The 11,090-nt window shown below is 40.4% G+C and overlaps 1 protein-coding gene across 1 annotated transcript in view; it reads left to right on the top strand.

The window, feature by feature from the left end:
- Positions 1-6,455: 6,455 nt before the first annotated feature.
- The window catches only part of KIF24 (kinesin family member 24), a 60,256-nt gene continuing 55,621 nt past the window's right edge, over positions 6,456-11,090 (top strand). The window contains exon 1 of the mRNA XM_081803075.1: positions 6,456-6,521. The gene's annotated coding sequence lies outside the window, so the exon portion shown is untranslated. The remainder of the gene's footprint in view (positions 6,522-11,090) is intronic.

Here is an 11,090-nt window from a genome sequence, read left to right as displayed (position 1 = left end):
CCCTGCTTGTGTTCCCTCTCTCGCTGTCTCTGTCTCTGTCAAATAAATAAATAAAATCTTTAAAAAAAAAAAAGCTTTTCCATACAGAAATATTTACTTAAAATTTAATGGTCATTTAAAGATTTTTTTTTTTTTTCCAATTGAGAGAGAACATGAGAGAGAACAGAGAGGGAGAAGCAGACTCCCCACTGAGCAGGGAGCCTGATATGGGACTCGATCCCAGGACCCTGGGATCATGACCTGAGCCGAAGGCAGACGCTCAACTGATTGAGCCACCCAGGTGCCCCAAAACTTAATGGTCATTTAAAGAACTTTGTAAGTTGTTATTTGTCAGGTTCTGTATAGGATTAGTTACATTTAAGTTCTGTCTACTGTGTGGCTGTGTTTTTTTAATTTCCTCACAAATGATCTGGATAATTCTGGCATTTATGAACTCTTAGTTGTTTCAGGAGTTGCTTAGCATAAATAATTTGAAATTTTGAGGTGCCTGGGTGGCTCAGTCAGTTGAGTGTCTGCCTTCGGCTCAAGTCACGATTTCACGGTGGTGGGATCGAGTCCTGCGTGTGGCTCCGTGCTCAGCAGGGAGACTGCTTCTTCCTCGCCCTCTGCCTCCCCCACCGCCCGTGCTCTCTCTCACTCTCGTACTCTCGCAAATAAATAAATAAAATATTTTAGAAAATAATTTGAAATTTTATTGTTGAATGGAGAGAATTTTTTTTAATTTGGGAACATGAATTTTTCTGTAATCAATTTGAATATTTTTCTTTTAAAAAGATTATGAACACATGCAGGTTTTCAGCTACTATAAAAACTACCCAAAACCACATTTTACTTTCCTCTTCACTGTATTTTTTATAATATAAATAAATACCCTTTAAAGAGGAATCAATTAACCATTATCAAAATAACAGAAAGATTATTTAATACCCTGAAGTCCATGTACAAGTGAGTCAGGCTCTTTTTTCTTTTTCTAAACAGACAAATTTATTTTATGTACGATATATAAGGAGGGGCGCCTGGGTGACTCAGTCGGTTAAGCGTTTGCCTTCGGCTCAGGTCATGATCCCGGGGTCCTGGGATTGAGCCCCACCTTGGGCTCCCTGCTCACCCTTACCAGGGAGCTTGCTTCTCCCTCTCCCTCTGCCGCTTCTCCTGCTTGTACTCTCTTGCTCTGTCAAATAAAATTTTTTAAAAATAAATAAGAATACAGTTCCTAAACATCTGAATAAAATGGTTTATCCGTTATTAAGCTAATATTGAATTACTCTTTTTAAATTTTTATTTATTTTTAGTTTTTTAAAATATTAGAGAGAGCAGGAGCGGGGGCAGGGGGTGGCGAGGGGAGAGGGAGAAGCAGACTCCCTGCTGAGCAGAGAGTCTGAGAACGGGGCTCCATCCCAGGACCCTAAGATAATAACCTGAGCCAAATGCAGACACTTAACCGATTGAGCCACCCCGGTGCCCCTACCCCCCCCCCTTTTTTTTTAAAGTAATCTCTACACCCAAAGTGGGGCTTGAACTTACAACCCCAAGATCAAGAGTCACATGCTCTACTGACTGAGCCAACCAGGCACCCCTTGAATTACTTTTTAAAAACTATAGCCATCACACCCACTTAGAACATGTTTGTTATGCCTTTCTAATTTACTCAAGTAAAGCTCTTGAGATTTTCATTCTCTGCTTGAAGAGTCTGAGTGTTCAGCATGTGCATCTTTTTATAAAGTAGACTTCATGCCCAACTTGGGCTTTAACTCACGACCCTGAGATTGAGAGTCTGGCTCTACTGACAGCCAGCCAGGTACCCCCGCAGCTCAAATTTCTACAGAAAATTTCAGTACATTTTCTCAGTTTCTTCCATGGTTAACTTTGGTTTTGATAATTATAGAAGTGAAAGCTTTAGGGGAAGAGCTTTTCCCTTTTAGGTGTTAATGTAATATCTAAAGTTTAATGGTAGAAGTTTCTTTTGGAGTGATTAAAATGTTCTAAAATTGGATTGTGGTGATGGTTGCACAATTCTGAATATACTAAAAACTATTGAATTGTATACTTTAAATGGGTGAGTTTTATGGTATGTGAATTATATCTCAATAAAGTTGTTAGAATTTAATGATGTCCTGGAGGGATTTATTGACCCTTTTTTCCTATTCCCTCTTTGATAATTCAAGTATATGTGATGTCACATGAATTTGGGAAACTAAAAATAACTTGGGTGCTTTTGAACTTGGGCCATTTTCCCCCAGTTTTTCTGATTAGCAAGGAATATATAGACCTTAGGTTTAGATTTTCTACTTTTTTATAGCAATCAGAAACTTTTATTAGACGTATTGAATAGTCTGCTTATAGAATTGTGAAGATAACAGTGGATTCTGATATTTTCTTCAGGTTTTTTGAAATACTAATACCTGCCACTGGGTTCATGTTAGTTACTCAGTTGTCTCCCTCTTGACGTAGAAGACAGAACTCTTTTAGCAAAAATAGCCTATTTACTGGGGTGCCTGGGTGGCTCAGTCAGTTAAGCGGCTGCTTTGGCTCAGGTCGTGATCCTGGGGTCGTGAGATCTTGATTTCAGCTCAGGTCATGATCTCATGCGTCGTGAGATCAAGCCCTGCTGTGGGTTTTGTGCTGGGTGTAGAGCCTGCTTGGGATTCTCTCTCACCCTTTCCCTCTGTCCATACGCCTCTTGGCCCCCCCAAAATAAAAATTTAAATATATCCAGGGCTCCTGGGTGCCTCAGTTGGTTAAGCGGCTGCCTCTGGCTCAGGTCGTGATCCCAAGGTTCTGGGATGGAGCTCCTCATGGGGCTCCCTGATCAGCGGGGAGTCTGCTTTTCCTTCTGCCCCTGCCCCTCCCCACTGCTTGTGCTCTCTCTCAAATAAAATAATTTTTTTGAAGATTTTATTTATTTATTTGACAGAGAGTGAGCACAATTAGGGGGAGCAGCAGGGAGAGGGAGAAGCAGGCTCCCCGCTCAGCGGGGAGCCTGATGCGGTGCTCGATCCCAGGACCCTGAGATCATGACCTGAGCCGAAGGCAGATGCTTAACAACTGAGCTACCCAGGTGCCCCTCAAATAAAATCTTTAAAAAAAATATCTATCTATCTCTATCTATTGATAGATAGAGATAGATAGAGATAGATAGAGATCCAATTTACCCATGGGATTGCTTCAAACAATTTTTATAAGGAATATTTTTTCCAAGTCATTGACACTATATGTGTATTTGTTTCACCAACTCCTTGTTTTTCTCAGGTTGACTTAAAAAAATTAGACTGATTTAAGAAATGTCTTCCTCGGGGTGCCTGGGTGGCTCAGTCGTTAAGCGTCTGCCTTCGGCTTAGGTCATGATTCCAGGTCCTGGGATCGAGCCCCGCATCAGGCTCCCTGCTCCGCGGGAAGCCTGCTTCTCCCTCTCCCACTCCCGCTGCTGTGTTCCCTCTCTCGCTGTATCTCTCTCTGTCAAATAAATAAAATCTAAAAAAAAAAAAAAAAAATAGTCTTCCTTTATTAGCAGATGTCATCTAGGTCAGTGAAAAAAGTTATGAAAACTGATATCATTTTAACTTTTTTCCAAAGGCCTAAGAAAGAAAAATCACACAGTTGAAAATCTCTTTTCTCTATATGTTACATGGATTTAAAATAACAATGACACTATATGATTTTATTTAATGTGAAATTCTAGAAAATATAACTCCTCTATAGTGACAGAAAGCAGGTCAGTGATTACCTTGGGCCCAGGGTAGAGAGGATTGATAGCCAAGAGTGTGTTAGGAAATTTTAGAAGTGACTGATGGGACTATCTTGATTGTATTTTGTCAAAACTCGTAGAACTCTACTCCTGATGTGGGTCTAGTTTATTATATGTAAGTAAAGTTGATTAAAAGAAAAATCAAATAAGACCACACATACACATGACTTATATTTGTATCAAGTGTTAGCCTTTTAATATATAGCATCATCTAATATCTCCACATTATATATGTAATCATTTATGTTAACTATGCCAATGAAAGAGAAAAGTACTTGTACAATTGTCATTGATGAAATAGTTTGAAGTTAATAGAAGCCTACACATACTATTACTATTAATTAGTATATTTTGCAAGTATATCTACTTTAGTATCTCTAGTCCCTTACTTTTTGATTCTGTTGTATATTCAACTTTTCACCAAATAATAGAAACTATCTTTTAACGATGTTAAAAGTCTTCATATGGTGCATCTATTTGTATCTAGTCAGGCAGCCAGCACTTCCTACATGCCAGGCACAGTGATCAGTGCTGAATAAGAGCATGTCGCCATCCTTATGGAGTACTTTACAGTTTTCAAATTAGTTTTACATAAATTTCTTACTGCATCCTTTGAGAGGGGAAATTAAACTCAGAGAAACTGACTTTGCCCAAGTTTACACAGCTAGATGACTGAGAGTTAATCTGATTCCAAGTTCAGTTTCAGCCAATTTAAATGGATAAAGTTACATTTTTTAGGTGAATGGAGAGTTTGAGAGAGCATGTGAAATAGTTGGATCTTATCCACATCCTGGAATGTGAATAAACTTCCTTAATTGTGTATAAAGTTGCATATATTCCTTCCAGTTGATTTTCTCTAACACCAGGATAAGAAAGTTTGAATTTCTGCCAATTGGATTTCTTCCAAGAGTAATTTCTGATTGTTAACGCGACAGCTGAGACCTAGTAGATTCTGGGTGTCACAAAAGAGAACTCTGCATACTTGTGGCATTGAATGTGAGTGGGCCCTATGTATAAAAATCTGCCCATCAGAGCGCCTGGGCGGCTCAGTTGGTTGAGCATCCAACTCTTGATTTTGGCTAGGTCATGATCTCAGGGTCATGGGATCGAGCCCTTATATCAGGCTCCTCACTCAGCGGGAAGTTTGCTGGAGATTATCTCCCTTTTCCTCTCTCTCTTCCCCCACCCCCACCCCCCACTCGCATGCGCTCTCTTCTCTCTCAAATAAATAAAATAAATATTAACACACCCCCCCACACACACACACACAAAACCCTGCCCATCTGGCCCCATTTGGATTTCACTGATGTGCAGGGAATTTTCTTGGTGATGGCAGGTGGGAGGCATTCCCTGCTGCAGCACAGATGCAGGAGGCTCCTGGCCCGCTGAGCAGCGTAGACAGTAGGTCTGTCGTGGCAGGGGGATGGCAATGTGGCTGTCTTTGCCCCTACTTGTGAAGGAGGCAGCTGGAATAGCGGAAGGAACATGGGACTGGCCATGAAAAGACTTAAGTTCCAATCTTAGAACTTACTTGAGAGCTATGTTACGTTGGGCCACTCATTGATTCATCCAGTTTTTCTCCTTCTAAGGAAAATGAGGGAGTGAGATGTGTATCACAGATAAATCTCAAAATCATTATGTTAAATGAAAGAAGCCAGATACAAAAGAGACTATATTATATAATCCCATTTATATAAAATTCTAGAAAATACAAACTAATAAATAATGACAGAAAGCAGATCAGTGGTTGCCCAGGGCCAGGGGCAGAGAGAAGAATGGAATGCAAAGAGGCATGAGGAATCTTTTGAAAGTAATGAAAATGTTCTATATTCTAATTGTGGTCATTTCACAGGTATATACAACTGTCAAAATTCATGGAATTGTACACTACTGTGTACACACACCCCAAAAAGGGGATTCCAACTTTTAATAAGGGCTTAATAAGAAAAAACACTGAATAGATTTGGATTATTTACCATGGGTATAGGAGGGGAAAAAGCGCAGATATGTACTTGTGTATTTGTATAAATATGTATTTACCCACTTTGCTCTGTAGTTAATGTAGTAGGAATGCTCAAACACTAAACAAAATCAACAGCCGTCAGCCTTGATCTCTAACTCTTCCTTTTTTTTTTTTTTTAAGATTTTATTTATTTATTTGACAGAGACACAGTGAGAGAGGAAACACAAGCAGAGGGAGTGGGAGAGGGAGAAGCAGGCTTCCCACGGAGCAGGGAGCCTTATGCGGGGCTTAATCCAGGACACTGGGATCATGACCTGAGCCGAAGGCAGACGCTTAACGACTGAGCCACCCAGGCGCCCCTCTAACTCTTCCTTTATCCATTTGTCATGTTTATCTGAAATGTTATGAACTAATAGCGGTAGAGGACATTTGAGGTCAAATTTCTTAAAATATTTGAAATACTTAATTTACTAAAAATTTTGATCTAATACCATTTATTTGTCTGATAGTTTTGCTTCTTAGTGGATATTGTATCCTATCACCTTTATGTTGTGGAAGTCTATTTACATCATTTTATCACAGTGTGACAAAGGTGTCAGTGGTAAATTTTTAACTCCCAATATATGAGGAGCACAAGAAACAAAATGGAAATGATTTGACAATACCCCAATTCTCATCCTGTATTCTATTAATGGTTAAAAATGCTCAAAATCCTTCTTAATAAATACTTCCAGAAGCCAAAACTAATTGATTGGAGTTGACACTGAAGTTGAAAATTGATCTAGAGAGAATATCCAGTAACTCAAATATGAAGTAAGTAGTGACCATTCTGGATTAGTTGTGGCTGTATAGAGCTATTCCTGATCTCCTTCTTTCCCTAATGCTCAGGCCCTCTGTGCTTAAGACTTGCTGGGAATGCATAATCTTTAGCTGGATGTGGGACAGTGGCAGCTACTTCTAAGACAGAGGAGTGTTTCTTGGCGGAAAGCTCATTTTAGGTTTTGGTCAGGAAATATGAAAGATGAAGCTGTCAAAGACTAAGCTAATTGAAACACGTAGAATATATATTTTAAAAACAGCAAAACAAAACAAAACCATGAGTTAATAGTGAATTTTTAAAAAGCACCCTACTCCCCCCCCAAAACAAAATCCAAATCCTAAAGGAACTCATTAGATACCACTCCTGCATTCATGTACAAACTCTACTTTGGATAATCAAGTAGCTCTAGTTGTTGACAAAAAGTTTTTCTTTACAGGAAAATTCCACCAATAATGATATATTCAGAAAATCACCATTTTGCAGCCCTTCATGAAATAATTGAGGCAGGTAGCAGTCATCACTGGATGAAACCGTTGGATTAATGGCTGATGAGAGAACTTTACAATGAAGGAATCAGGCTGCAATTCTAGCAGACATTTGCATATATTCTGATGTGAGGGTGATGTATTTTTTTTTTTTTTTAGATTTTATTTATTTATTTGAGAGAGAGAGAATGAGAGAGAGAGAACACATGAGAGGGGATAGGGTCAGAGGACGAAGCAGACTCCCCGCCGAGCAGGGAGCCCGATGCGGGACTCGATCCCGGGACTCCAGGATCATGACCTGAGCCAAAGGCAGTCGCTTAACCAACTGAGCCACCCAGGCGCCCTATTTTATTTTTTTTTAAAGAAAAATTTTTTTAAGATTTTATTTATTTGACAGAGACACAGCGAGAGAGGGAACACAAGCAGGGGGAGTGCGAGAGGGAGAAGCAGGCTTCCCACGGAGCAGGGAGCCCTCTGCGGGGCTCAATCCAGGACACTGGGTTCATGACCTGAGCCGAAGGCAGACCCTTAATGACTGAGCCACCCAGGCGCCCCTAGGGTGATGTATTTTATTTTATTTTATTTTTTATTTTTTATTTTTTTTAAGATTTTATTTATTTATTTGAGAGAGAGAGTGAGAGAGAGAAAGAGCACCAGAGGGGGGAGCGGGAGAGGGAGAAGCAGACTCCCTGCTGAGCAGGTAGCCCGATGCGGGACTCGATCCCGGGACTCCAGGATCATGACCTGAGCCGAAGGCAGTCGCTCAACCAACTGAGCCACCCAGGCGCCCCTAGGGTGATGTATTTTATTTTATTTTATTTATTTATTTATTTATTTTTTAAAGATTTTATTTATTTATTTGATACAGAGAGTGAGAGAGCACAAGCAGGGGGAACAGTAGAGGGAGAGGGAGAAGCAGGCTCCCCGCCAAGCAGGGAGCTCGACGCGGGGCTCGATCCCAGGACCCTGGGATCATGACCTGAGCCGAAGGCAGACGCTTAACCATCTGAGCCACCCAGGCGCCCCTAGGGTGATGTATTTTAAAGATTTTATTTATTTATTTGACAGAGAAAGACACAGTGAGAGAGGGAACACAGCAGGGGGAATGGGAGAGGGAGAAGCAGGCTTTCCACTGAACAGGGAGCCTGATGCGCGGCTCGATCACAGGACCCTGGGATTACGACCTGAGCCGAAGGCAGACATGTAACGGCTGAGCCACCCAGGCGCCCAGGTGATGTATTTTAAAGCACATGGTAGCACCTGTGAAGTATTTTTGCCTGAAACGTGGAAATGTGGAACTTGATTCTAATATAGGGTTAAAAGATTAGGCCAAAACAAAACAGGACACTAGTTAAAATTGAATTTCAAATGGACAGTGTTTTGTTTTGTTTTAGTATGTCTCATACTTGGAACATACTTGGTTTATGCAACAAATCAAGGAATAGAAAGGAAAAAAAGGAAGGATGGGGTACTGCTGTGTAAGATAAAAGACTTAAGAGACATAACCAAATGTGTGGAACTTGTTCAGATTCTGAGTTAAACAATATTTTTATAAAAAGATATTTTCAAAATATTTGTTTAGGGGTGCCTGGGTGGCTGAGTCGTTTGAGCATTGGGCTTTTGATTTCAGCTTAGGTCATGATCTCTGGGGTGTGAGATCGAGCCGTGCCTCAAGCTTGGTGCTCAGTTGGCTTTCTCTCCCTCTGTTCTTCCCCCTGCTCACGCCCTCTCTCTCTCAAATAAATAAAATCTTAAAAAAAAAAATATATATATATATATACACACACACACACACACATATATATATATTTGGGGGAGTGCCTGGGTGACTCAGTTGGTTAAGCATCTGACTCGATTTTGGCTCTGGTCATGATCTTGGGGTCATGGGGTTGAGCACCCCATCTGGCTCCTGGCTCCATGCTCAGCGGGGAGTCTGCTTGTGATTCTCTCTCCCCGTCTCCCTCTGTCCCTCCACCCCCCCACCCCCATCGCTTGCGTGTGTGCACGTGTGTGTGTGTGTGTGCGCGCACGCGATCTCTCAAACCTTTAAAAATATATATATGTTTAGGGGTGCCTGGCTGGCTCAGTTGGTAGAACACACAACTCTTGATCTCAGAGTTGTGAGTTCAAGCCCCATATTGGGTGTAGAGGTTACTTAAAAATAAAATCTTTAAATACATACATGCATACATAAATGTTTAAAGATAAATTTTATTGTTGGAAAACCAGACAGCGACGTGCAAATGCACAAAAATTAATTCAAAATGGATTAAGGACTGAATGTAAGAGCTCAAACAATAAATATAGGTGGTAAGCTCTTTGACGTCAGTTCTGGCAATGATTTTTTGGATTTGACACCAAAAGCAAAGGCAACAAAAGCAAAAATAAACAAGTAGGACTACATCAAACTAAAAAGCTTCTGTACAGTCAAAGGAAACCATCAATAAAATGAAAAGGCAGCCTACTGAATGGGAGAAAATATTTGCAAATCATATATCTGATAAAGGGTTAATATCCAGAATATATAAAGAGGGATGCCTGGGTGACTCTGTTAAGCGTCTGCCTTTGGCTCAGGTCATGATCCCAGCGTCCTGGGATCAAGTCCCACATCGGGCTCCTTGCTCAGTGGGGAGCCTGCTTCTCCCTATGCCTGCCACTCCCCCTGCTTGAACTGTCTCTCTCTCTGACAAATAAATAAAATCTTTATATATTCTGGATATATTTTTTAAAGAACTCCTACAACTTGATAGCAAAATAAACAATCTGGGGAAAAAAAGTGGGTGGAGGATCTGAACATTTTTCCAAAGACATACAGATGCCCAACAGGTACATGAAAAGATGTTTAATATCACTCATCATCAGAAAAATGCAAATCAAAACCACACTGAGCTGTAACACCTATTAGAATGGCTATTACCAAAAAGACAAGATATAACTAATTCTGGCTAGGATATGGAGAAACAAGAGCCCTGTGCACTACTGGTGGGAATGTTAATTGGTACAGCCACTGTGGAGATTCCTCAAAAAAATAAAATTAGGAGGCACCTGGGTGGCTCAGTTGGTTGAGTGGTCTGCTCAGGGTCCTGGGATAGAGCCCCATGTAGGGCTCCATGCTCAGCAGGGGAGTCTGCTTGAGGATTCTCTCTCTCAAATCTTAAAAAAAAATAAAAATAGAATTACCGTATGATCCAGCAATTCCATTTCTGGGGACTTATTCAAAGAAAACACTAACTCAAAAAGATACATGCAGGCGCACCTGGGTGGCTCAGTCGTTAAGCATTTGCCTTTGGCTCAGGTCATGATCCCAGGCTCCTGGGATCAAGCCCCGCGTTGGGCTCCCTGCTCAGCAGAGAGTCTGATCCTCCTGTCCCTCCCCCTGCTCGTGCTTTCTCATGCTCTCTCTTTCTCTCAAATAAATAAATAAAATCTTTAAAAATAAAAAGGGAATTCTGGTTTAGCCAGATTCAATAAAATAGTTTATGTAAAGGACTTACACATAGTTCTTGACATAAAATATAAAAATAAATTTTCGTTTAATCAGATCATCAAAGTAGTATGACTGTGCACTAAGTGCTGAAATAATGTTATTAGCCTTGTTACATAAAATGTTTTTTTGAGCTATATGAAGTGTTCAAGGTGACATTGGTAGAGATACTGTGTTGGTATCAGGCTCTTCTAGGTTGTAAGGACGCTGAGGTTGTCCCCATTACTTTGGGTGGTGGGACTTGTAGAGAATTAGGAAACAGAAAATGGCTCCATAGCCACATAAGCAAGCTTCATGCAATGTTGTAATCATGTAGGTGCCTTGGTTAAAAAGTAGAAATGGTAGAACTTTTGTTCTTTGTCCTAAGCAGATTGTGTTCATTCAGCAAATACTTGTTACATACCTTTCTAGCTCAAATGCTAGACTGAGCAGATCATATTACTTTTCTCTTGAAGAATTCACACTATAGTATAAGGCAGAGCCACCTTACATCATCTCTAGAACAAGGCTGGCAATAAATAAATATATATGAGTCTGTAATAAGTGCCCCTATCAGTTTTAAAATCGAAACACTATAGAAATTTGGAGAGAGA

Source organism: Leptonychotes weddellii, chromosome 14, assembly GCF_054177405.1.
Source record: "Leptonychotes weddellii isolate Sample4059 chromosome 14, ASM5417740v2, whole genome shotgun sequence".
NCBI classification, from domain to species: Eukaryota; Metazoa; Chordata; class Mammalia; order Carnivora; family Phocidae; genus Leptonychotes; species Leptonychotes weddellii.
Note: the sequence above shows the minus strand (reverse complement) of the source record. Positions and strands in the feature narration are given on the sequence as shown.